Below are 27,634 nucleotides of genomic sequence, written 5' to 3' on the forward strand. Positions count from 1 at the left end.
CGTGTTCCTGTGTTCCCATTCCCATCTGCCTAGACCTCCCGTTGCTGACCCCGGATTGGACTTGACGTTGCATCTCTGCCACCTGCCCTGTGCCTGAACCTCCCCATGAGACTGTCTTCTATTAAAGTACCTCGACTTCGGCTGCCACCGCGGGCTAGTCGAATCTATGGAACGACCTGGTGGTACCCTACCGTAGCAAGACGCTTTGTGGCGGGCTCTGGTGAAGACCAGGTGCCACTTAGATTCTGGTCCCAGGTGTCGGCTAGTACCACCTCCCCCCGGTGGTCCAGAAAAGCGACACATCCCAAATCCTGACAAAAGTCTTCTTGTTCAGGACAAGGAAGCTACAATGATTATCCAAATTTCTCCTCATTTATTCAATAGTATTGGTGTCCTTATGGTAACTTGTACTTCTGTGGTTGTGGTCATAAGTACGGTCTCCTAAAGTTTAATAGTATGACAATGAGGCCCTCTGACTGAGTGAGGTTGTCCATCCCCTGCTGTAGACATAAGGAGCCAACTAGACCTCTCTGGCCTGTCTGGATTTTTCTAGTACATAAGATTATAAATATAGTATAACAGAATATTAAAAAGAAAAAAGACGACCACCGATATCTAGACCTAATGGGGCAGATTTACTTACCTGGTCCCGCCGCGATCCCGCGGTGCGTTGTCTGACGAGTATTCAGGTCAGGCGCGATTCACTAAGATCGTGCGATCGAGTTCCTGCATGTGTTGCTTCTGCGCCGAGGTCCGCCAGAGTTCACCTGCTTCTTCCTGGTGCATGTGAGTGCTTGATCCTGCGACACAATTCCTTTTTTAAATTCCGCGGTTTGTCTGAATCCGTCTGGTAGTCCGATGGCCACGCCCCCTGATTTCTGTTGCATGTAATCCGATTGCGTGTTCCAAAAACCCGGGGCAATTCAGGGCAAAAGAGAAATATTCGGGAAACCCGACGAAAGTGCGGCGTTCGGACCCTTAGTAAATGAGCCCCAATGACTACCTGGTATTTGCCCAGCCCTAGAGTTGTGAATTACTGCTTGCATTTCTGACATATGCCTAGGTTCCTCAATTTATATATTACATTTTAATGAAAAATAAGCCCTTCTGAATTACACTGTGATTGGTTCTACTGCCTCATAAATGTTTCTACAAAAAGTGTCATATATGATTTAAAAAGATTCCCCCCTGTTAATTCCCTAACTTTACAAAGTAGGTGTAATAAAGTCGGAAAGGCTCCAGTGCAGTCCATACATGTATATACTCTGATACTGTGTGATTCATACAGCTTTATGGGATTCAATGTAGCTCTACAGTTACAAAGACACAAAGCCAACTCCTTACTTCAGTCTCGAGATCTCTTAAGAACACTATGACATGGCCTTAAGATTTCTTTGTAATTACATGGTATATTATCTTAATAACCTAGCACATAAAATCTAATTGCCATGTACTTGTCTATGTTACAACTGGCTCTGGGAGTTTGTCTTTCCAAGTACAGTAGCTGCCGGCCTGTGGGGACACAACTATGTGTATATTGCTTATTTGTGAATATTTTTTTTTTCATATTATATTTTCAATTTAAAGGAAATCTACCATCAAAATCAATCATGGATAAACCAGGGACCCTTACTCATAGACTCAAAGATCTTCTTATATTTGATAGTTTTATTATAAAGTTAGAGAGAGAGAGAGAGACGGGTCAGGTGGTGGAGGAGGACAGACCTCAGTTACAGTCCTGTCCTCCTGCCTGGAGGACCTGGTCCACCCTCTTTAGTGTAATCGGAAGGAAATAGCTCATCGGTTTAGCTCTCAAGCGGGAGCCAGCTCACATCATTCACTGAAAACAGCTAGTTGTATATTCCACCTCGGTCGTGAATGGCCCATCCTGCAAGAGGACTGTCATCCAGCTAAAGCCAGCCATCTTACAGGCTTGCTAGCCCTCAAAGGAAGGAGTTTGTTACCAGCCTGTAATCTGCTGCTGTTGGAGTTCTCCTAACGCTACATTCACACGATGTCGGCGCTGGGAAGAGGAGGAGGGGTTGAGCGCAGCTCACCCTCTCCCCTCTCCATAGCGATAAATGGTGCACTGTGCCGTGTTACGGGGAAAGATAGGACATGTCGAATATATGTCAGCCGTATATCATCGACTGTATATACATCCCCTATACGTTCGTGTGAATACAGCCTAATAAAGTATAAGTGAATTTACAAGATCTTCATTTGCAGTGAGTCCCTGGCGTGCCGCTACCATCATGGCCTCCTGGGACATAGTGAGGGGCGAGCGTGCCAGGTGCCTGGAAGTTGAAGGAAGTAAACAGGGCCACAACTCGCATGGGCCTCCGAGAGCACCAGGGGAGGTGAGTAAAGATTTTTTTTAAAGCCCTCTCCAGCCCTCCCGCTAATTTTTTTCTAATAGTTGGACAACCCCTTTAACAGCCCGGATTGCCAGACATCCCACTCACCGCTCTGTAGCTGCTTTATCTCTTTTGTACAGTGATCTTGGCATGTCAAGCTTAATGAAGACCAATGCTGGAATCCTGGAGAAGTCGGTGATAGGTGAGTATGTTTATTTAGACTACCATATAATGGTAGATTTCCTTTAACCCCTTAGTGCTCTCCGTCCGATATAACAGTTGTGCTGATGCTGGCAATGAGATACATGCTATTATCATGAACAAGCAATCAGATGATTGCCTATTCATGTTCCATGGTGGAACTAGTAAAAAAGTATAAAAAAAATGTTATTCAATAAAAATAAAATCCAGTACAGAATTGATGCTTTTCTACTCTTGCCCTCAAAAAAAGTTAATAATTTTTCAACAATAGGGGATACCAACCCCAAAATGGTAACACTGGAAAAAGCATCTCATCCCGCAAAAAAAATGCCAGCACATGGCCCCAATACCGGAAAAGCGAAAATTTTATAGCCTACAAAAGGGGCCAATGAGGAAACTAAAATCCTGGCAGCTGCAGGGCGCTCCTTCCCTTCTGCGCCTCGCTGTGCGCCCATAAAACAAGTAACGGCCACATGTGGGGAGTCACTGCACTCAGGAGAAATTGTAGAACAAATTGTATGGTAGGTTTTCTCTTTTTATCTTTTGGAAATGTGTAAATTTTAGTGCTAAATGAAAGTATAACCGACAGAATGTGACCATTCTAAATTTCCCCTCCATTTTGATTCAATTACTATGAAGATCTCGAGGGGTTAACAATCTCCATTTCTGATAGTTTGAGGGTGCAGATTTGAAAATGGGTTGATACATAGGGGTTTTTTTTAATGTTAAATATTTAAAATTTCATTCAAAACTGTATTTATCTCCAAAAAAGTAAATTCTGAAAATACATAAAAGCGATATTCGATTTGTAAGCCACGTGACGTCAAAATAAATTATCCAGACATTAACAAAATTATGAAAATGTAAAGTAGACATATGGGAAATATTATTTAGCAACTTATTTAGGTGGTAAATTTATCTGCCTGAAAAAAAGCGATGATTTAGAATTTTTGGAGATGGCAAATTTTTCCAAAATTTTCTTTCTTTCTTTTTGTAAATAAACACAAAACTTATCAGCCAAAATTTACTACTAAAATGAAGTGCAACATGTGAAGAAAAAACAATCTCAGAATCACTGTGATATAAACTTAAAACCAAATAAAGTGACGCAAGTCAGAATACAAAAAATGGGGCTGCGCCTTAACCTATAAACTGGCTGCGTCCATAAGGGGTTAAATAGCAGAATAGATCCGGCTTACGTGGTGGCCTCTCTCCTCTGGCGCAGTGACATCATCACGTGACAGCTCTATGACGTGACGTCGTTTGGGCAGCGCATCCCGCGCGCTCAGGACCACTGCTCTGGTCTCTAGGCAACCAGCACTCCTGTCAGGAGGTCACTAGGAAAGGCTTAGCCACGCCCAGTCTCTGTAGCGCTGGGCCAGGGCCAGCACGTAGCGTCCGGGGGAACCTCTGCGTCTTGCGGGGTGACGTCACGGGATCTCCCAGAAGCTGAGAAGTGCGCGTTGTGTTGTTGTGGGTCTGTGCCTCATCTCACCGGAGCAGAAGTTGCAGCAGCAGCAGCAGCAGCAGCAGTAGCAGTAGCAGTAGCAGTAGTCCCCTCCTCCTCCTCCTCATGAGCCGCAGTGCATGTGTGCGGTCCTCGGTGCCTGAGCTCCGCTGTCCATAGACTCTAAAGCCCGGAGCCTTCTTAGGGGGAAGTAGAGATGGAGCTGCGGGAGAGCAGTGTGTAGGGGCTGGAGCAGCACGGCGCAGGCTACACGGTGAGTACACATGGTCACTTGTTGCTGCTGACAGCTCCGGACACCCGACCTGTCACCATTCTGTACAGCGAGAGGAGCACAGAGTGTAGTAATGATGAGTAATGTGCAGAAGGAGTGATGTACAGTAATGTGCAGGATGAGTATTGTACAGTAATGTACAGGAGGAGTAATGTACAGGAGGAGTAATGTACAGGAGGAGTAATGTACAGGAGGAGTAATGTACAGGAGGAGTAATGTACAGTAATGTACAGGAGGAGTAATGTACAGGAGGAGTAATGTACAGTAATGTACAGGAGGAGTAATGTACAGTAATGTACAGGAGGAGTAATGTACAGGAGGAGTAATGTACAGGAGGAGTAATGTACAGGATGAGTAATGTACAGTAATGTACAGGAGGAGTAATGTACAGGAGGAGTATTGTACAGTAATGTACAGGAGGAGTATTGTACAGTAATGTACAGGAGGAGTATTGTACAGTAATGTACAGGAGGAGTATTGTACAGTAATGTACAGGAGGAGTATTGTACAGTAATGTACAGGAGGAGTATTGTACAGTAATGTACAGGAGGAGTATTGTACAGTAATGTACAGGAGGAGTATTGTACAGTAATGTACAGGAGGAGTATTGTACAGTAATGTACAGGAGGAGTATTGTACAGGAGGAGTAATGTACAGTAATGTACAGGAGGAGTATTGTACAGTAATGTACAGGAGGAGTATTGTACAGTAATGTACAGGAGGAGTATTGTACAGGAGGAGTATTGTACAGGAGGAGTAATGTACAGTAATGTACAGGAGGAGTAATGTACAGTAGAAAAATATACTCAAGAAAAAAATCAGCTCACCAGAAAGTCCAGACAATACGGTTCTCCGACTCCAATGACTCCCGCACGGACAACCTCGGCCACAGGTGCATGTAAAGCAGGTAATTGAGAAGTAGGAACACATCCAGCTGAGTACGGATAGTCGGCAAATAGGTAAAAAACATTAATGTTTATTTCGTCCTTTTAAAAAAGTAGACATGCACAGCACAGTACATAGGATTGAAAAAAGACATAAAGGCTACAAGCCTACGCGTTTCGGTACACAACCTTACTCGTGGCTTATACAGTATTGTACAGTAATGTGCAGGAGGAGTAATGTACTGGAGGAGTATTGCACAGTAATGTACAGGAGGAGTAATGTACAGTAATGCGCAGAAGGAGTAATGTGCATAGGAGGAGTAATGTACAGGAGGAGTAATGTACATTAATGTACAGGAGGAGTAATGTACAGTAATGTGCAGGAGGAGTAATGTACCGGAGAAGTAATGTGCAGTAATGTGCAGGAGGAGTAATGTGCAGTAATGCGCAGGAGGAGTAATGTGCAGGAGGAGTAATGTACAGTAACGTGCAGTAATGCGCAGGAGGAGTAATGTGCAGGAGGAGTAATGTGCAGGAGGAGTAATGTGCAGGAGGAGTAATGTGCAGGAGGAGTAATGTGCAGGAGGAGTAATGTGCAGGAGGAGTAATGTGCAGGAGGAGTAATGTGCAGGAGGAGTAATGTGCAGGAGGAGTAATGTGCAGGAGGAGTAATGTGCAGGAGGAGTAATGTGCAGGAGGAGTAATGTGCAGGAATGTGCAGGAATGTGCAGGAGGAGTAATGTGCAGGAATGTGCAGGAGGAGTAATGTGCAGGAATGTACAGGAGGAGTAATGTACAGTATTGTGCACGAGCAGCGATGCGCAGGAATGTGCAGGAGGAGTAATGTACAGTATTGTGCACGAGCAGCGATGCGCAGGAATGTACAGGAGGAGTAATGTACAGTATTGTGCACGAGCAGCGATGCGCAGGAATGTACAGGAGGAGTAATGTACAGTATTGTGCACGAGCAGCGATGCGCAGGAATGTACAGGAGGAGTAATGTACAGTATTGTGCACGAGCAGCGATGCGCAGGAGCGGCGATGCGCAGGAGCGGCGATGCGCGGCAGCAGCGATGTGCAGGAGGGCTATCCTGCAGGCGTAGTCATAGGCGGAGCACTATCCTACAAAAAATTGCGTGGTGCTGCACCGTCCTTAACGGTCCTAGATGGATCCAGCAAACATCCACTATTCAATAATCCAGTAGAAGAAACTCTTTTGTGACCGGAGCTCAAAAACGAAAAAGACGATCCATGCAGGTTTCCTCCTTATTTGTGCACCAAACACAAGGGATCACTTTCAGGGATAAGTCACCATTCAGACCAGAAACCGTCAATATTTTCACTCCTGTCCTAGTCTCCTCCACTCACTGCATATAAGGCCCCTTCCACACTAGCGAGTGTGATGCGATGAACTCGCATCACACTCGCAACGCAAGCTGCCGGGAACGCACGGCCCGAACGCTGCACCGCGGGAGTGAACTGACATGCTGAGTTCACTCCCGCGGTGCAGCGTTCGGGCCGTGCGTTCCCGGCAGCTTGCGATGCGAGTTCATCGCATCACACTCGCTAGTGTGGAAGGGGCCTAAGAGACATATCCAGACATAGTGTAGACAGTTTCAAACTTTTAAAACTTTTATTTCCAGTTCTACTCACATATGTAGATAAAAAATGCGCATATCACAAATCACTCCACGAGGACGCCAATCCTGCAGGCGTAGCAGCGCACATAGAATTATTGCAGAGGCTGAATGTATACTGTGTGTTGCTGTACTGGTGGCGTATACACAGTTCTCTTTCTGCGTAGGGGCAGCTGCAGGTGTATGATGTGTGTGTATGATGTTACACTGCAATGATACAGAGCGCTGTCACGCAGGTGTATGATGTGTGTATGATGTTATACTGTCATGCAGGTGTATGATGTGTGTATGTTGTTACTCTGTAATGATACAGAGCGCTGTCACGCAGGTGTATGATGTGTGTATGATGTTATACTGTAGTGATACAGAGCGCTGTCATGGGGATGTATGATGTGTGTATGGTGTTATACTGTAGTGATACAGAGCGCTATCACGCAGGTGTATGATGTGTGTATAATGTTATACTGTCATGCAGGTGTAGGATGTGTGTATGATGTTATTCTGTAATGATACAGAGCGCTGTCACGCAGGTGTATGATGTGTGTATGATGTTATACTGTAGTGATACAGAGCGCTGTCACGGGGATGTATGATGTGTGTATGGTGTTATACTGTAGTGATACAGAGCGCTATCACGCAGGTAAATGATGTGTGTGTGATGTTATAACGTAATGATGCCGAGCGCTGTCACGCAGGTAAATGATGTGTGTATGATGTTATACTGTAGTGATACAGAGCGCTGTCACGGGGATGTATGATGTGTGTATGGTGTTATACTATAGTGATACAGAGCGCTATCACGCAGGTAAATGATGTGTGTGTGATGTTATAACGTAATGATGACGAGCGCTGTCACGCAGGTAAATGATGTGTGTGTGATGTTATACTGTCACGCAGGTAAATGATGTGTGTGTGATGTTATACTGTCACGCAGGTGTATGATGTGCGTATGGTGCTATACAGTAATGATACAGGTATAGGAGCAGTCGGCGCCTTGTGGTGCTGTTGCATACAGCTTTGCGCTGGTGTGTGAGTTGTGTTGTGCTACGTGTGGGCTGGGTGTTTATTTCTGTACTGGGTTGGTGTTGTCATACTGATATATAGATACGGAGCCTGAGCTGTGACAGGGAAGTTGTCAGTGTCACCCATGATGTGGAGACTTCCCTGTTTGGTCTGTCAGTGGCTCGGAGTAAAGTTCACTGATAATCTCTGTTGTGTTGTCTTCCTACACAAGATATCGCTTGTTATTATTATACAGTGACACGTAATAACAAGCGGCTGGATCTATTATGATTCAGCACTAGAAGTCATTTCTTACTGGTTTTGGTTTGGGTTTTTTTCAGTAATGCTGATCACATTTACCAGACTGATGCCCTGGTGCCACCTCAGGACAGCCTGAGAAAGTGATACATGTCCCCAATGGTAGAACTAATACATTTGTCCACATCACTGTTTTATTGTATTGTGTCAGATACAATTTGTGTGTTTTCTGTCTGAAAAGAACATGAAAACTGCCTGCACATGTATTTGTGAAGTGTTTGCGCCAGTATTATGTCACGGCTGCACTGTGTCCCCCATGCCACACAATTCTGCACATAAAGGGGTTTTCGGTTCAGAGTCGGACCGCGACTTGACAGTATTGTGCCGCACGCTCTATGTTAAAGGTGCAGCAAAATAAGGCTACATTCACACGATGTATGCCCGCCGTACCGTAGTACGGCCGGGCATACATCGGCGCCGCGGAGAGGAGCAGGGGATGAGCGCTGCTCACCCCCGCCCCTCTCCATAGGAAGATACAGCGCACGTCGCCGTTTCACGGGAAAAGATAGGACATGTCCTATCTTTTCCCCTGCTAAGGAGTGGTACGGTGCCTCACATGTGCTGCACCGTACCGCTCCCGTACAGGGCCGTGAGCCCATAGAAGTGTATGGGGGACGTATATTGGCCGTATATATACGTCCCCCATACATGTGTGTTAATGTACACTTCCTGAGCAGTACAGGGGGCGCATTTGGTTCAAGAATAGAATACTAGGATGCAGTGAAGACTGACACAATGGTGGAGCAGTAGTTTAGGGAGCAATGGAGAAATCTATGCATGAGGTTTTTGTAGACAGCGATATTTTCTAGAAATTGTCTGATCCGGAGTAATTTGTGTCTCTTTTCTTCCCTTACATACTTCTTATGTTTCACTGATAATGGTTTTGTTGACAGTTGTATGTTGCTTCTTCTCTTTTCTTTCTTTCTGTCTATTTGTTTCTTTCTGAGGTGTCTCTTGCCATTTGTCTCTTTAGCTATTCTTTAGCTATTTGCTATTTTGTGGTCCGTTAATGTGATCTCTGGGTCCGCGTGTAATCCGTTTCTGAGCCATAACCTGAGATTGTATTAACCCCTTCCCGACATTTGACGTAATAGTACTGCATCGCGGGAGGTGCGTTCCCGCAAAATGCAGTACTATTACGTCAAGCTTCTGGCGGCGGCTCCTGAACGGAGCCGGCGCCAGAAGCTGCGGGTGTCGGCTATATATTATAGCCGACACCCGCCTCTAACACCCGCGATCGGAGATTTCTCCGATCGCGGGTGTTAACCCCTAACACACCGCGGTCGCGCTGACCGCGGCGTGTTAGAGGCATTTAAAGTTACCTGAAGTTGAATCGGACCCCCCCGCGGCGCTTACCGGGGGGGGTCCGCTGCTCCGATCACAGCCCCGGGACTGCCGGTGCCCGGGGCTGCGAGATCTCCCTCCGGAAGCCGGGTCCGTGCCTCCTGGCAGGACCCGGCTGTAAGACACTGGGCATGCGCAGCATGCTCAGTGTCTTACATTACACAGTGCAATACATCTGTATTGCATTGTGTAACCTGTAAAAAAGCTTGAACAAGTGATCAGAAGATCACTTGTTCAAGCTTAGATGTCAGTAACAGTAAAAATAAAGTAAAAATAAATAAACGTTTTTTACAATAAAAATAAATAATAAAAGAAAGTGAAAGTCCCCCCAAACACCACATTTCCCTTTACACAAGTAATAAAGTATAAAAAACACTAAATCACGAAAAAACCCCACTTATTTGGTATCGATGCGTCCGTAACAATCTGTACAATAAATCCTAATCATAATTGCACCCGCTCGGTGAACGTGGTAAAAAAAAACCCCAAAAACTTGCCAAAAATTAAAACTTTTTATCAAATTGCTTTACAAAAAATGTTCTAAAAAGTGATCCGAAAAAGTTACAAGCACCAAAATGATACCAATAAAAAGAGCAACTTGTCACGCAAAAAATAAGCTTACAACCAGCTCCGTAAACCAAAAAATACTATAATTATGCCGCTATAAAAATGGCAATACTAAAACAAATGCAATTTTTTCTATTCTAGTTTTCCTTCAATAAAATTGGACAAATAAAAAGAAAACTATATAAATGAGGTATCACCGTAATCGTGGTGATCCGTAGAATAAAGATAATATATTATTGTTATGCTACAGTGAACACCCCCCCCCCCAAAAAATGCTAAAAATCCAAAAGAAGAATTGATGATTTTATTTTCCTCCACACGTAAAAAGTTAATAAAATTTCTTCAATAAGCTAAAAACCCACTAAAATAAAGTTTTTTTTACAGTGCATCGCGTCTTGCAAAAAATAAGCCCTTATTTGTCTAAATTGCTTAAAAAATAAATAAAGATTGTATAGCCTATTCCCAACGAGCGTTGTTATAGAACGGTGCGGCGGGTAGTGACTTTACAACACCGGTCAGGGTAAGACGGCGGCTGTTCACTGATCGGGGTAAGACGGCGGCTGTTCCTGACAGCCATCCATCCTGCCCAATGGACCAGAAGGGTTACGTCCCCCCCACACACCCCCAGTTTATTATTGCTGCTATTGGCTCATCAATTCAGACGAGCCGATAGCAGCGAATTTACTTATGACGTCAGTAATACCGATCACCATGTCTATAGACACGGTGATCGGGGCAGGGTGGCGGCTGTTCCTGACAGCCACCAATTTTGCCTTGCGGTCCAGAGGGGTTTTGTTGCCCCCCTCTGTCCATGTTTGCCGCTATTGGCTGGTCGATTTGGTCCAGCCAAAAGCAGCAATATTCGTCACAATGGGCATTGCTAGGGTGAATAAGAGCAACACTTGGCGATAATTTCCCTACGAAAAACGAAGATATGGTACAAAAGTGCTGGCCGTGCACATTGTACAGATTACGCTGTACAACTCTTACGAGCTGTTCCAATGTGCAGGTCCTGCCGTATCATTTCTCCGTTTTCAAGAGGAAGATATTAGGAAACTAATATTGGGACAAGAAGGATGGAGCCCCAGTACCTTTGGTTTAGATGTTCCTGTGTTTTGCCAGGACAGCATTTTCCCGGTGAATTCTGCTGCTTCTAAAGATAAGACTCAATAAAGAGTCTGTTCCAAAAGAGAAGTTAGGATGGACACTATATACTACTAAGAGACCTGCAACAACTCCAGAGTGACAAAAGTTTAGTTGGTCCCCTGGTCTATTCTACCTCCTTATACACTAGACATTCACAATTCACGCCCAACCTATTGTGAATTAATTTCAGTAAAATGAATAATTGTAACAACTGTTATGTCCCGTTGCTCCCTATACCCCTCGATTATTTCATAAGGGGCGCCACATAACGGGCACTGAACGTTCCAGAAATAATTGCAATTTCCATCTTGGACTCCATTGCACATCATATTTGGAAACCACCTGTATGTTCAAATGCTCATTTCACGACGTGTATTACCCTACACCACATATTACACCTTGCTATATTCCCCAAGGGGTGTACATTCAACAATTATGGTCACTTTTCGGGTTTTCCTCTGTTTTGGTACCACTACGGCTCTCCAAATGCATCCTGACACATGTGAAGGATTTCTTGCAAATTTGGCCTCTAAAAGACAAACATTCCTCTTTTCCTCTACTGTGCGCCCATAAAGCATTTTATATGCACATGTGGGGTACTTCTACACTCGGGAGAAATAGTTTTACACCTTTTTTGGGGTTATTTAATATATTATCCCTTGTGGCTTACATAAATTAGGGGTAAAGTGACATTTATAGGAAAATTTTCACCTTTTTAATGATTAGGGCCTAATTGGATCATTCACCTGTAGGGGCAAATACATATATTGCACATTGCAAAATTCTCTAAGGGGTGTGCATTCAAAGATTAGGGTCACTTTTTGGATTCTTCTCTGTTTTATACCATTAGGGTTCTCCAAATGCATGTCAAACATTTCTGTCAAATTTGGCTTCTAAAAGGCAAACATTCCCCTTTCCTTTTACTGTGCGCCCATACAACATTTTATATACACATGTGGGGTACTTCTACACTTGAGAGAAATAGGTTCACACATTTTGGGGGTTATTACATTTTTTTATCCCTTGTGGCTATATAAAATTAGGAGTAAAATGACCTTTATAAGAAAATGTTCACCTTTTATCTATTTAAGTCCTAATTAAATCAAACACCTTTACGGACAAATACACATATTACACCTTGCTAAATTCTCTAAGGGGTATGCTTTCCAAAATGGTGACACTTGTTGGGGTTCCCCTCTGTCTTGGTACCACTACGGCTCTCTAAATACATCCTGACACATGTAAAGGATGTCTGTCAAATTTGGCTTCTAAAAGGCCAACGCCCCTCTTTCCCTTCTGAGCTTCACTGCGTACCCATACAACATTTTATTTGCATGTGTGGGGCAATTTTATACTCGGGAGAAATGCTAGTACACATTTTTTGGGGTTGTTTCATCTTTAATGCCTTATGGGATACAAAAATTAGCCGTAAAAGTGACTTTTTTGGGAAAATGTTCACCTTTTTCCTTTTAGGGACCTAATTGAAGCAAACACATGTAGGGGAAAATACACATATTACACCTTGCTGAATTCTCCAAAGGGTGCACTTTCCAAAATGGTGACACTTGTTGGGGTTCCCCTCTGTTTTGGTACCACTAGGGCTCTCCAAATGCATCCTGACACATGTAAAGGATGATTGTCAAATCTGGCTTCTAAAAGGCCAAAGCCCCTCTTTCCCTTCTGAGCCCCACTGTGCACCAATACAACACTTTATATGCAAAAGTGGTGCAGTTCTGTGCTTAGGAGAAATAGTTTTACACATTTATGGGGTTGTTTCATCTTTTATCCCTTGTGGCTAACAAAAATTTGGGGTAAAAGTGACTTTTTTTAGAAAATTTTCACCTTTTTTCCCTTTTGGGGCCTAATTGAATCAAACACCTGTTGGGGAAAATACACAAATTACACGTTGCTAAACTCTCCAAGGGGTGTACTTTCCAAAATGGTGTCTCACGTTGGGGCTTTCCTCTGTTTTGGTACCACTATGGCTCTCCAAATGCATTCTGACACATGAAAACTTTTTCAGCCATATTTGCCCTGCAAAAACGAAACAACGCTCTTTCCCTTCCAGGTGCCCCCATGTGCCCGTACAGCAGGGTACAGTGACAAAATGGGTATTGGCATACTCAGGAGGAATTGCCCTCAACATTGTAAAATGCATTTTCCTTTTTAACCCATTGTGAAGGTGCAAATTTTAGTGTTCAATGAATCTATAGTAAGATAAAATTACATTTCTCTAATTTCACTTTCATTTATCTTTCACCCTCATGAAACGCTCATAGGGTTAACAAAATTCCCAAAGGTTGTTTTGAATATTTTGAGGGGTGTAGTTTCTAAAATGGTGTCATTTGTGGGGGTTTTCTGTCATGTGGGCGTTATAAAGTCACTTCTAACTAAATTGACCCTCCAAAAGTAGGTTTTGATGATTTTTGTGAAAATCTGAAAAATTGCACGTAAAGTTATAAGCCTCCTAACATCCTAAATAAAGGAAAAGAGGTTTGAAAAATGATGCCAAGTTAAAGCAGACATGTGGAAAATATTAGTTATCAAGTTATTTTAGTGATATGACCAACTTTCCAAAAAGTAGAAAATTTTGAATTTGGAAAACATTGTTTTTTTCAAAATTTTTGCCAAATTTCCATTTATTTCATAAATAAATACTAAATATATTGATTAAATTTCTCAACCAGCATGAAGTACAATGTGTCACGAAAAAACAATCTCAAAATCAACTGGATATGTTAAAGCGTTCCAAAGTTATAACCACTTAAAAAGACACATGTCAGATTTTAAAAAATGGGCCGTGTCAGGAAGGTGAAAAGTGGCTTCAGCGTTAAGGGGTTAAATAGAAACAGATCCGCATATATGAAGAGTTTAACCGATGTCACCGGGCAGCAGTGTGACGTCACTATATTTCTGTTTTACTGCAGACTTCTTTGGGAAGCCTGGAGCTACAAACACAGGTAGGAATAGGACCAGCCTCCTTGTGGATCAATGAAAAACACTTTATTGTGCATGGGTCCATTTAAATGAATGTGTCAGTGTGCCGTCACAAAAAAAACAAGCGGATCTGCACCTCATGTACACCGTGCAGATCCTTTTTCTATGGAGATTTAACAAGAACTGTTGATATAGAAAATGTTCATGTATTACAAGTGGGCTTACATTTTGCAGTGTATTGAGAGCGCTGGTTCTGTTCTAATTCTGATTCCACAGCGATTCTGCTGGCATCACAAACCAGATGAAGGTTTCTGATGCATTTTATGTTGTGATCTGGCGCTCAACCTTTGCATTGAAAAGGTAGATTTACGCACCGTGGACCGCAGAAATTTTGCGACATGCTGCGGATCAATTCACAGCATATAGCAGATTTTTTTTCTGCAATGTGTGTAAAGCATTTTCATAAATGCTGCGGATTTACTGTATGGAAATGGCGCATAAATAAGCTACATGTGTGGGAGAACTTTAGTTTCATAGTTTACTCATCAATTTACTAAATGAGAGAGACAAAATTCTCTTCAGAGGTGTATTTACGTGGCCGGATTTGTCTGCAGATGCAGTGCAGAGGGGCTGCGTTGTGGGCTGGGCTGTTGCATGACTCCCCTTCTTAAACGCATGGATTGTCCAAAGAGGTGGCCATGTTATAAGCGAGAGGTATACTGTACCTGTTAAACTAATAATCATCAATGTCATGTATATTGTAGAGAATGGCCCATTGGGGGGGGAAGCGGTATCTAAGCCATGTCCACCAGTTTTCAATTGCAAGCTGTTTGTACTCCAGCCAGCTGAATTTACTAAAGTCTGCAATAGAAACGGCTCCCGAATTTTAGACCAGATTTGATTTGGTCTAATCCAGTCAAACCTGGGAAAGGGTGGCGGACTGCGCGTCCGGATTTACAAAGAGTCGCCTACCTCTTAGTAAATCCAGTATGTTGCTGGTGGTGGCTACAACGTCAGTTGTGGTAAATCATCACCCCTCCCCCCCCCCCTTCCCCATTGTGTGTTTTTCAGCTCTTGGCATAGCATTTATTATCTGTTGTCTATGGGAAATGCTGCAAAATAACAAATGTAAAGCTAAATCTTAACTTAAAAGTTTAGAAAATCTGGTACAGATTGGTCCCCTACAGAAAATTAACTACTGAAGATTTTATAAGTACTCTCTTCCTGATGGGGGCGCTCTTACCGCCTCATCTTATGACCCCCATCATAGCCAATATAACTGATTTAGTCTAAATTACTGTATTTTTTCCGACTATAAGGCGCACTGGATTATAAGGCGCACCATCAATAAATGCCTGCTAAAAGGTCTAGGTTCATATATAAGGCGCACCTAATTATAAGGATGAATGACCAGCAGGTGGCAGACCTGTGCACAGTTCAAGGCGTGTTGTCTGTAAATATGGTTCATATATAAGGCGCACTGGACTTTAAGGCGCACCTTTGATTTCTCAGAAAATCAAAGGATTTTTTGTGCGCCTTATAGTCCGAAAAATACGGTACACAGGATGGAGTTTCTCCAGTATTACATATTTCTTATGTCACACAAAGAGGCAGCAATGTTCCACTTCCTGCAGATTATCACATAACTGTCTGCTGAGATAACGCTGCGCCGTTAGTCTTTATCATTTGGGTGGTGATGTTTCATTTTTATAGGAGAACTGCCAACATTTTTTGATAAAAAGACCCTTTAGCGTACATAGCAGCATCTTTCTTGCATCACCAGTTCTAAGCTTAATAGGGGGCGCTCGTAGTCCCACGGCACTTTTCAACTTTTTTTGATATATAACTTCTCTAACTGTTCAATGAATAAAGGGAACACACAAATTCTACATCCTAGATCTCGATGAACTAAATATTCCAGTTGGAATTCTTCATTCATTATATAGTGGAAGGCAATATAGTATGTAAGAGACTAGAATCAATGCAAAATGAATATCCTGTGGAGGTCTGGATGTGGAATGATGCTCAAAATCAAAGTAAAAAAATAAAATTTCAGACTGTTCTACTATAGCAGTGATGGCTAACCTATGGCACTGGTGCCAGAGGTGGCACTAGGAGCCCTTTCTGTGGGCACTCAGGCCATCACCAGAGATGACTCCAGGTATCTTCCTGCAGTCCCAGACAGCCCAGGACTTGCTGTGCAGAGGTATTTTAAAGTGACAGGACTACCTGGGACTACTTTCTGCTTTATTGGTGCCTCAGGGTGCTTGTATCAATGAAAACTGTGACGGAGAAGGGAGTATAAATCACAAATTTAATTTCTGGGTTGGCACTTTGCGATAAATAAGCGGGTCTTTGTTGAAGTTTGGGCACTCGGTCTCTACAAGGTTTGCCATCACTGTACTATAGTATTCCTGGACTCCTTGCTGTAGCTTCCTTCCTGGATGAGAACAGACAAATGTTGTGTTGGCACAATCTAGGAAACCACTCCTTTATTAGGGTTGTCATGCAAATTGCCTATCATTTTTATCTGTTGTCTGTGCCATTTGCACATCAGCAGGAGCAATTGATTCACAATCAGTATTGATTAATAACTGCACTGGATGATGTCACATAAGTGTGATTCACTCGCAGTTACATGGTGTTGTTTAAGTGTTCTCTTTATTTTTTGAGCATTGTATTTGGGTTCCATATTAATGACTCTATCGAGTTGTAACAGATTTGTGTGTGTTGAAAGCCACATCCGTGTCAATGAGGTGATCGTCACGGCGACTTGGATATTAAAGGGGTTGTCTGTGGTGGCTCTCCATATGTTGCATTGGTGTATAGAGCCCTTAGTTTAGCTGAGTGATTCTATGATCTGCTTTATGAAGGTCACGTATAAAAGGATGAGGGTCTAATATGGACCAAATGACACCCAAACTAGGATCGTAACGCACTACATAAAGAAGGATGTCCATACATAATCTAAATTCATAAATCTTTATTAATGAATTAATCCAAAAAGTGGTTAAAAACAATTAAAACGATTAATGGCTTTAAAGAGAACCCGTCATGCAAAATAACCCCCTAAACTAAATATATTTTCATAAACTGCCATTAGAGAGCATTGCCTCTATCCCTTCATTGTCCCTCTACATGCCTGTAAACCTAAGCAATGAGGTCCTAAAGCTGTATGCAAATGACCTGTGAAATGTCCAATGAAGCATTAGCATATTCAAGCTGTCCACTCTATTCATGAGTGGGAGGCACAGCCACACCCCCAGTGCTTGACTGACAGCCTGTATAATGATGTGAGGCTGTATAATTCCTGGTGCTGGCGCCCCCTGCAGCCTGTGTGTGTGTGTATATAGGAGAGATACAACAGCTCCAGGATGCAGTCATGTTACAGCAGAACATGTCAGATTCATGTGTAGCTGATGTCTGTGTCTCTGTGTATTAGGAGGATGCAGCATGTCAGCAGGTACAGCACTCACACTAGCCATGCTTTACTATACATTACACAGACATGAGCAGGGTAACCTTATTTTATGAAGAAACATCTGCTTTTGGCCTTTTTACTATGGGTTGCAATTGTGAACACTATGATGTTTCCACCCCATGTGAAGAGACAACACACACGCTGGGAGTATCAGCACAGCAGGAAGGGGCGCACAATCACAATTTTTTTTTTTTTAGCTCCTATCTCTGGGTATTAAAATCTTTGATGTTAGACTTCTTCTTGGTGTGACCTCGGTACACAGTCGCTCATTGGCCGGCCCCGGAGTGCGCCATGTGTAGTCAGACAAACAGCTCCATGTTTGCTCAGCTTAGAACATTTGCTGTTTACTTTTCCGTTCCGCGTTCGCCCACTCATGCCATCACAAGTGGTCAGCGTGGACGTAACCTTGTACTTGTCACACAGCGTCTCACCTGTGCACCTGTGCATTACATTTATGTCCTGGCAACAACCATGTATGTGTAAGCCAAGGCTGTGTGGGTGGAAAACGTTACCTTCATCGTTTGTAATATGTTGGTACAATTACAACCATATCTAAGATGTATAGAAGTTTTTTTTTTTTTTTTTTTTTTACAGCAACAGATTTTTAATTTTCATTGCAATTTTGGCCACTGTCCCAGCTTAAGAGAAAGAAGGCCACTTATTTATCAGCAGATATCATACGCAACGAGGTCTGGCGTTACAGCTGCTCAGACATGGTGATTTTAAATTGAACCACAGGACCCAAACAATGGACCTGTGAAAAGACCTGAAAAGATGGATGTTTATTGGCACAGAAGGTATACACAATGGCCCACATTTACTAAGATTGTGCAGTTTGCCTGTGTATAGTGCACAGTGCACACGTTCTGCTTGAAACTGGCGCCCCCTGCACTGCCCCGACAGAGTGCACCAACTTATTTTTGGTGGACCTTAAGCATGGGGAGTGCAGCACATTCAGTGCAGAAATTTTTGTCGCATGAAGAGTAGTGCAGCCAGACACTAAGGGCTCTTTCTTATTGGCATTGTTTTAATGTCCGTGGTTCTGTGATTTCCACAGATATCTCACAAAGCCATAGTTTTCAATGGCTGTTTTCACATTGGCTTGTTATTTCACTGATCCCTGAATTATGAAATCTATTTTTTTTTTTTTCACGGAAGCTCCTAGGCTATGGATGCACAAAAAAACTGATGAAACATCCATTTGCTAGGGCTGGAATGGGACCTGCTCCAAAATTTGCAGTTCAGGTAGTTGGCTTACACACGGGGCCGTGGGAACCATAGCTGTGTGTATGAGCCCATAGCAATTCATGGGATTGTGTGCTGGCCGTTGAAACAATGGATAGCTCACCAAACGAGGTTTGTGTGCATGACCCCCCCCTTAATCCCGCAATGCACAGCGGTTGCCTTTATATGAGCATCTCCTTACTGGTTTAAAATTATTCAAACTTTTTATTCTCCTTTGTCTTACTCCACTTCTGTTACAGCGTGAAGGTGTTAATATCTAGGCTGAGAAGTCCAGGAGGGGAAGACTTTGTGTCCTGCTATAATTTCCTCATCTGTCTCCCTCCCTCCCATTTGTTTCATTATAAGCCTTTCATTTAGAAGCTGACACATGGAGAGTCCAGAGCTCGCTGGCCTGTTTTATTATACTGCCAAAGAAAATGACATGTCTGTACTGGCGGTGCCCACATCAACAGGAGTGTGCTATAAACATGGCCCAGTGACAGGCCGGACCTACCTAGGTGGTTAGAGCAATCCGGAATAATAAAATACACTTGGCTCATTTATGTAGATTACAGAGAGTCGATAGAAGTGTTTTCCTCCCTGTCTAGAGGCCGAGAGCTGCAGGAAATTGTAGTCATATCCATCATAGGGTTGGAGCCTGGTTGCAAAACAAATACATGTGAGATTTCCATGAATTTACCATCTGATGGAAAGCTGAAAATATCATACAAATAGGGATGAATTCATACAGAGTGTCACAAAGGGTTATGCTGTCACTGTGCAGAAATGAATACAGATAACCATGGCTTGTAGGTTCTCCTGACGATGGATGAAGTTAAGACTGCAGATGCCTCTTGTCGGCACCTATCAGGCTACATTCACACTAAGGTATGTGGTGGGCATACGTTCGCTGCGATAGAGAGGAGGAGGAGTGATGACCCCCTTCCCCTCCCCCTAGCGATGCACGGCGCGGTAACGCGGGAAAAGAAAGTACATGTCCTATTTTTTCCCCATGTACGGAGCGGTACAGTGCATCCCATTGCTGGTCATTTGAATATAGCCTTACTGAGTAAGAGTATCATGTAGGGTTTCAATTGTTATAGTCATCAGTTGTGTCTAGTCTATGATTTGCATAGAGTGAGTAAATTTAGTACACCATAGTTATGGAACTATATGTTGGTTTATTGTAAAGCATGGTTGCTCAACACGTGGCCCACAAAGCCTCACGTTACAGCCCGCACACTACTTCCTGTAGGAGTAGCAGTGAGTTTGTCTGACAAGTACTCACCTCTCCTAGGTTCCCTCCTGAAGCTGGTTGTATGCACCAGCATTAGGACTCTGAGCAATGAGTACATGTCCGATGTACTGTATGCACCACTCCTGGGTTATCATCTGCTCTGGGAGCTGCTCAGCTCTGGGTTCTGATACTGGTGGCAGAAGACCACACATATCAGGGAGGAGAAGAGGAGCTGGGAGAGGTGAATTTTTAGTTTGGTTTGGGACCTGTATCTATTGTCTGGTCTAGGGTCTGCCTTAGGCTACATGCACACTGCCGTGAGCCCGCCGCACCGTAGCACGGCGGGCACACGGCAGCGCGGGGAGAGGAGGAGGTGAGCGCAGATCACCCCTCTCCATATCGATATAAGGCCGTGGCACTGTAATACGGGAAAAGATAGGACAAGTCCTATCTTTTCCCGGGCTGTGGAGCGGTACGGTGCCGCACGTAGGGCGCTGTGAGCCCATAGAAGTGTATGGGGGACGTATATCGGCCGTATATACGTCCCCCATACTGTAGTGTGAATGTAGCCTTAGTTTTTGGCGGGGGTGGTATTTTGTGCTGTACTGTGATTGTTGTGGTGCATCTATGGAGTTGAGTATTATTACGATGGAACGATAAAGTTTGTGCACTCTAAAGTTTACTGTTTATCTTCCATGTTCCGATCCTAGCCCTAAGTGTTGGATTACTTTAATTTTTTTTATTTTTGCTTTCAGTGTTGTAATGGTTCATCCGGACGCTGTACATTGGCAAACATTTTAGTTAGTCATGGGTATTTGTTTCCTTTCTGATTTTCAAAGGGGTGTTCCCATTTCAGCAAATCAATGTTTTTTTTGTATGATAAAAAGTTATACAATTTTCCCATATACTTTCTGTATCAATTCTTCACTGTTTTTAAGTCTCTGCTTGCTGTCATTCTATACAAAGCCTCTGTTTTTCTTGCTGAGGACGGAAATCTGAGCATGTGACGTCACACAGGTGCACAGCTCATTAGAGAGTAATCATTAGATAATTATACCAAGCTGCGCACCTGTGTGACATCACATGACCAGCTATATAACGAGCCATTCACCTGCGTGATATCACATGACCAGGGATCGGTTTCTATCCACAGGAAATAAACAAATGAAGCTTTCCGTTGAATGACAGCAAGCAGAGATCTAGAAAACCGTAAGGAATTGATACAGAATGTATTTTGGAAAATTCTATGACTTTTCATTGTAATAAATAACAGGCATGGGGCCTTTTATTTTGGTTTATCTTTTACTTTTGTCGCTTGTTTTTTTGCAAAACTTTGCGAGACCGGACCTGATAGCTGGATAGCCTTGATGTATCCGTTGTGACCGCTATCATGTGCCGGTGTATGATTTACTTACCCTGTCCACCATTACTCTGTTCACTTTGTGCACTTTGATGACATCCTAACAGATCATAATTTTTCTTTTTCTTCACTATTATTTGGCAGGGCTTTGTTATTTTTATATAGGATGTTACAGCCCTCTGCCATGACTTATCTAAGATTCGCACTGACTAATGCGGGAGTATCCCATGAGACTACAGTTTCTTCCAGGCTTGTGGACACCAGCCGTATCATTGAGCTGAGACTTGCAGTGTGATGGGACATACAGTCTGGGTACAGTACTATGCAGCACTCGGTGCCACACACGTACAGTAAGGTAACTGTACACCTTGTGTCCTGAGGGAGCTTCTGCTTCATGTTCCACTTTCCCTGACGTCTTTTGGGTGTAGCAGGAATGTCTTTTTTTCTGTTTATGTTCTCACTACAAGAACTGTATTTGCCTGTGGACAGACTTGGTGCACGTGTTGTTTACCGCTTCATCGCTGACCTGCATTTTTCCTCTGAAACAAACATAGTTGTGAATTTTGAGATGTAGTTACTTTTTACTACTTATACACATAAAATAAAAAAGAAAAGGGTATTTTTCTCATCCATGGTATTAATAGCCAGTTTGCTAGCTAAAATTGTAAAATAATGGTCCCCTTTTGTACTGATCTAAAATAATAATTATCAAAGGCAACCTGTCGCCAGCGATACCCTCCTTCCCCTAGCACCACACACACATAATCCACGTTCAGTGCCTTTTAGGTGTCTTTTATATGTGTTTCCCTAATGGCTCTGTCCATGTGAATGGAGCCACCATTTTTCTCAAAACAGACTATTATCGATATTATTGATTATTGTTACTGAAGAGTTTTTTTTAGGCAGGGTCAAATCTCCTAGGTTGCCAAAGCTGGTGTGCCAAGTGGTCCCATAAACACTGTATTGGAAATGAATCTGGAAGCTGATCAGGGCAAGAAAGTAGTGAATTCAGGCAGAGACATTTCTTGGAAACCTTTTGCTGTTTATGTGGTTAGGTTGTCAGGGAAATTAAGGACATTAAACCACCCACAGGTCTTATGGTTTTCGGGCTTTGGGGTTCCAGATCTCACTGTAGTTTTTCTCATTGGAAAAAAAGACAAACTTATGTATACAGTATTCTGTATACTTACCCCAGTCTGAAGATCTCAGCACCTGCACAGTGATGCAAGGAAGCCCCCGTGGCGCACCCTGGTGTCCCTGCACATGCGCCATAGGTACAGTGCATGCGCAATGTGGAAAGATGTATTACTGCTGTTTCAGTGAATCACTGCACAAGTGCGGGGAGCACCAGAGATGAGTCTACGGACCTTATCGGATCTCTGGGTAAGTATAAATATTTGTGTTTTTTCATAATGGTCATGGAGAGAGTGATTGGGGAGGTTAAGCCACAAGCATCGGTAGTTGGTATGGCGTACCTAATAGCTCTGACCGGTTCTCTTTAATGGATATTGCAACACCAAATTTTCTTCTGCTAAGTTCCTGGAAATTGTCTGACCAGAGACAAGAGCTTGATGTATGGGAGAAATTAACAACAACAACAACAACAAGTTTATGGGAGTCGTTACATAAGAAAGTATTTTCCTTTTTTTTTTTAACATGTTTCCATTGGCCATTCTTCTTGATCATGTGAATTTGGAACAATCTGCGAGATCCTTTGTTAGTCTGAGGTGTGTCTGACACATTATGTAATAGTGAGATATTTCCCGATATACCGCGAAGTGCTGATAATTGTAGGTGGAAATGAATCGCCTACATGAATCATATCATTGAGTAAATTCTTCATCTTTTCATCACCTTCCATCACAATGGGGAATATTTATTTAAAGAAAGTTTTAATTCTGTCCACAAAATACACATCATTTTTATGTAATGTTTTGGTGCAATTCTAAAGCATAGCGCTCAAATATAAGCCTCATGTCATCGTTGGTTCTATTGATCTCTGTTTCTCTCCTTTAGAACCTGTTCACTGGTTACTCACATGTGGATCACAAAAGTTTATATGTGAATTACCGGTAAGTCTTTCTAGTCAAAGGGGCGGTAACCTTCCCTTTGTCAATTTATGTATGTGCAACATGAAAATAGAAGGTTACCGCCACCTTGGCTACTATTATCTACTCCACATATAAACCTACAAGGGATCTTTCTTTTACATTTTTTTTTAAAATAATATCAAATTGATATGAAGCACAGGGACAATATAATAAACTAAATAAATAAGATCTTAATAAATCTTTGTGTAGCACCATTATATTTATCAAAAATGTACAGATCATTGCTGGACATAAACAAATAAAATAAGGCATTACAGGCAATAAATCTTCATTACAGACACCTGTGATAACTGTTACAGCTGATTATTGTAGCCTAAGGCTAAAGTACAGTAAATTACCAGCATCCAGAGGTCCGTCTGTAACTAGGGGTCGTCTGTAAGTCGGGTGTTCTTAAGTAGGGGACCGCCTGTATAAAGCAATAACAAAATCCTATGAAACTATAGGGGTAAGGGCTTTGCAATTGATGTCGTTAGGGACTTTGTACTTGGTGACTGATCCTATTTTAAGTTGCCCTTCGTGTATGAGAATTTCTTTCACATATCCATCTGCAAAAGATTACTTCAAATCTTGAGAGCAACACCAAAAAAAACATGAGTAAAATATTCACTGGGTGGAAGCTTCATATAGTGACAGAGCGTATGGAGCTATGGAAACCTTGGGGGACATTTATCAGGGTTTTTACGCCAGAAATTGCTGTAAAAGCCTGAAATAGTTGCAATGCCCTGTGAAATGTCAGAAGGTTGCAGAAAGAGATACTTACCACTGATATAAACAAGAAACTCGTAGCTCCAACACTTAGTACCTTTTTACCTGTGCGTAGATGTGGGTCCTATGACGTGACCAATGGACATTTTTTGGGGGGGCCAACCTAGACTCTGTGTGAGGCGCAATGCTGGTCCCAGCTCATGTTCCTCCGCAGAGCCCGCATATCCCCCAGTGTTCTCTTTTTTATTTGTAGCCGTGATAGCGCAGGGTGTCCCAGATACGCTGCATTAGAATCAAGTCCTAGACTTTTTGGAGTTCATCTCCAGAGGTGTATACTGTACCCTAGTTGTCATCACAGCTAATAATGACCTTGCCTTTCCCCTTTCTATTGGAATTGGTAAAATCCTATTCAAGGCACGGACATTATTATTTTTAAATTTAATTGATTTTTAACTTTCCATTGGATTGAGCAGGCCCCACTCATTATCCGAGAGTTGAAATCTAAACTAAATACAGGCAGTACCCTACTTAAGAACACTCGACTTACATACGACCCCTAGTTACAAACGGACCTCTGGATATTGGTAATTTATTGTGCTTTAGTCCTAGGCTACAATGATCAGCTGTAACAGTTATCACAGGTGTCTGTAATGAAGCTTTAGTGTTACTCCTGGTTCTTATAACAACCCAACATTTTTAAAATCCAATTGTCACAGAGACCAAAAATGTTCTGGCTGGGGTTACAATGATAAACTATACAGTTCCGACTTACATACAAACTCAACTTAAGAACAAACCTACAGTCCCTATCTTGTATGTAACCTGGGGACTGCCTGTATTGTACTCAGGCTTATACTCCACTCTCCATTCTAACGGAAGGTATATCACAAGTTTGACGCATTTGGGCCCCCTTTTGCTGATGCTCCTGGCTTGCCTACCAGGGCTCTGCATATGGCATGATACATGAGAGATACTGGTTCTTCTCCTACGTAAACCAGCCCCATTGATTATATTCATACAAGTAAAGAGATGTGGGTGTAGACCTTTTCTATCTGAATAATTCCTGGAAGAGTTGTTTTTATTTTTTTCTTAAGTTTTACATCTCTCTATATGTTCAGAAACTGGAAAATGTGTATGTGATGTTTAATAACAATATCTATTAAAATATGAATTGTCAGAAGGTCACATCTAGAGGTAAACTCCTTCCCATGTCCAGACTTGATTGTTAGATTTTTTTTTTTCCAAAAATCGGATTGAGACCAGATCCGAAGTGAGAAAACTCTTTCCAGGATAAACATATATTCTCTGGTCATTCAATAAATAATAGAAGATAGATACTCGGTGACCTGTCTGTTTAACGGAGGAAACCGCTGGAGCTTCATGTTCTGCCTGTACAGTCGCTGCAGCCAAGACAAACATCTTACATCCTGGTTCTCCAGGATTCACTCATTGAACTCTCATCTCCAAATGTCAGATTCTCTCCCTCTCATTATTTGTCTTCTCTTCTGCCCCAGCAATAAAGGTCCAGCTGCCATATCAGGAAGCTGGTAAAATCCTCGTCCCTGTCATGGCCACGATATAATACACCACTGTGTAATTAGGTGTAACATGAGCCTTTTTTCCGTGTTTTCCTTCTTCTCATACAAGTTGCTGTATATTAAAACACACCTGTTGTCCTACATGTTGTAGTGACTGTCCCTATCGTAGTGCTAGTGTACATATACATAAAAAGGAGGTGCTGGGTAGATTATACAGTGTGCTAGCAGCAGGTAGCATGTTATAGAGCAGGAGGAGGGGAGGATATTGTACTTGGTGTAGTATTTGTAGGCAGCATGTGATAAAGCAGGAGGAGCTATGGAGATGGGACACTGTACAATCTGTAGGCAGCAATGGTAAAAAGCTCAAAAGATTATATGTTGTCCTATCTACAGATGGCATGTTATAGAGCATGAGAACCTGGGTGAATTGATTCATCTTGTTTAGGTAAGAGTTATTTGAACTTGTCATTTATTTTGTATTAACAAGTCTGAGGAAGGTTCTATCGTTGATATACGGCACACCTCTATGATAAGCATATAAAGATAGCTGTCAGTCACTGATGGGACTACCTCCTTAACTCCCCACTATACTAAATATCAATCTGTAATACTGCTCCTCCTGCTTTATAACACACTCCCTGATCATAGGAAATTTTGTACAATCTTCCCAGCTACTCCTGCTCCATAACATGCCACCTGGTGTTTTATAGTGACTACTTAGCTTGGAAGCTGCAGCATCAAAGATGAGTTGCTGCAGATTTCGCCTGAGGATTTCATCCTTTGCGTCGGCAGCCTTTTGCGTTGCAAAATCCATGACTGATCCACATGGGGCACATCCACATGTCCCTAAAGCAGCTGAGAAAGAAATGTGCAGATATGAGAAGATGCTAGTGTTGTAGACCTGTTAAGCCGCTATTTTAATGTAGACATCATCAGGTGCTTTGTAAAAAGTAATAAAGAGGGTGCAACTAATTTCCAAGAAATTGGCAAATGTGTCTGTGAAGTTTAACTTTTCCCAATATTCCTAATTCCTAACTGATCATTTACATATAATATAAAAATCCCATATAAATCCATAAATTGCATTGTCCTCTTCTTTAATTCCTGGAAGAGCTCTCGCAGTGATCCGTAGAATGGCTGTTATGAAATGTGGAGCTGAGCTGATCTCCATTTCCCCTTCTCTTCCTGCCTGGCAGCGAGTCCACAAGACAAACAGCAGCTGAGAGCTTTATACTGAGCCCGGAGATAAGTGCCGCACTGCTCTGCTCTCACCTCTGCCATATGGATCGCTCTCTGTAGCCGCAGCACTGCCCAGGTTTGTACAGTACTGGGGGGTAGTCACTATATATCTGATCGCAATCTGATTACAGGCAGTCCCCGGGTTACATACAAGATAGGGACTGTAGGTTTGTTCTTAAGTTGAATTTGTATGTAAGTCGAAACTGTATATTTTATCATTGTAGTTCCCGACAATTTTTTTTTTTTGCCCCAGTGACAATTGGAGTTTCAAATTTTTTTGCTGTAATAGGACCAAGAATTATCAATAAAGCTTCATTGCAGACAATTTTAAGCTGATTATTGCAATCTGGGACTATTTTAAAGCATCCAGAGAGCTTCACCAGAGGTCTCAGTGGGCAGAGGGGTCCGTCTGTAACTATGGGTTGTCTGTAAGTCGGGTGTCCTTAAGTAGGGGACCGCCTGTAGTTTCTTTTGGCTGTCCTTCTATGTTTCCCTTATACAGGCGGTCCCCTACTTAAGGACACCCGACTTACAGACAACCCATAGTTACAGACGGACCCCTCTGCCCACTGTGACCTCTGGTGAAACTCTCTGGATGCTTTAAAAT

The 27,634-nt window shown here is 42.6% G+C and overlaps 1 protein-coding gene across 3 annotated transcripts in view; it reads left to right on the top strand.

Annotated features, from left to right (window-relative positions):
- Window positions 1-4,140: 4,140 nt before the first annotated feature.
- FNDC3A (fibronectin type III domain containing 3A) overlaps window positions 4,141-27,634 on the top strand; it is a 130,968-nt gene continuing 107,474 nt past the window's right edge. The window contains exon 1 of one of the 3 annotated variants that reach the window (XM_072134536.1): window positions 4,141-4,279. The gene's annotated coding sequence lies outside the window, so the exon portion shown is untranslated. Of the gene's footprint in view, window positions 4,280-26,981; window positions 27,104-27,634 lie in introns of those variants that run through there. The other 2 variants (XM_072134544.1, XM_072134537.1) reach the window with 2 other exon arrangements.

The sequence above is a fragment of the Engystomops pustulosus genome, chromosome 2, assembly GCF_040894005.1.
Source record: "Engystomops pustulosus chromosome 2, aEngPut4.maternal, whole genome shotgun sequence".
In the NCBI taxonomy this organism is placed as follows: Eukaryota; Metazoa; Chordata; class Amphibia; order Anura; family Leptodactylidae; genus Engystomops; species Engystomops pustulosus.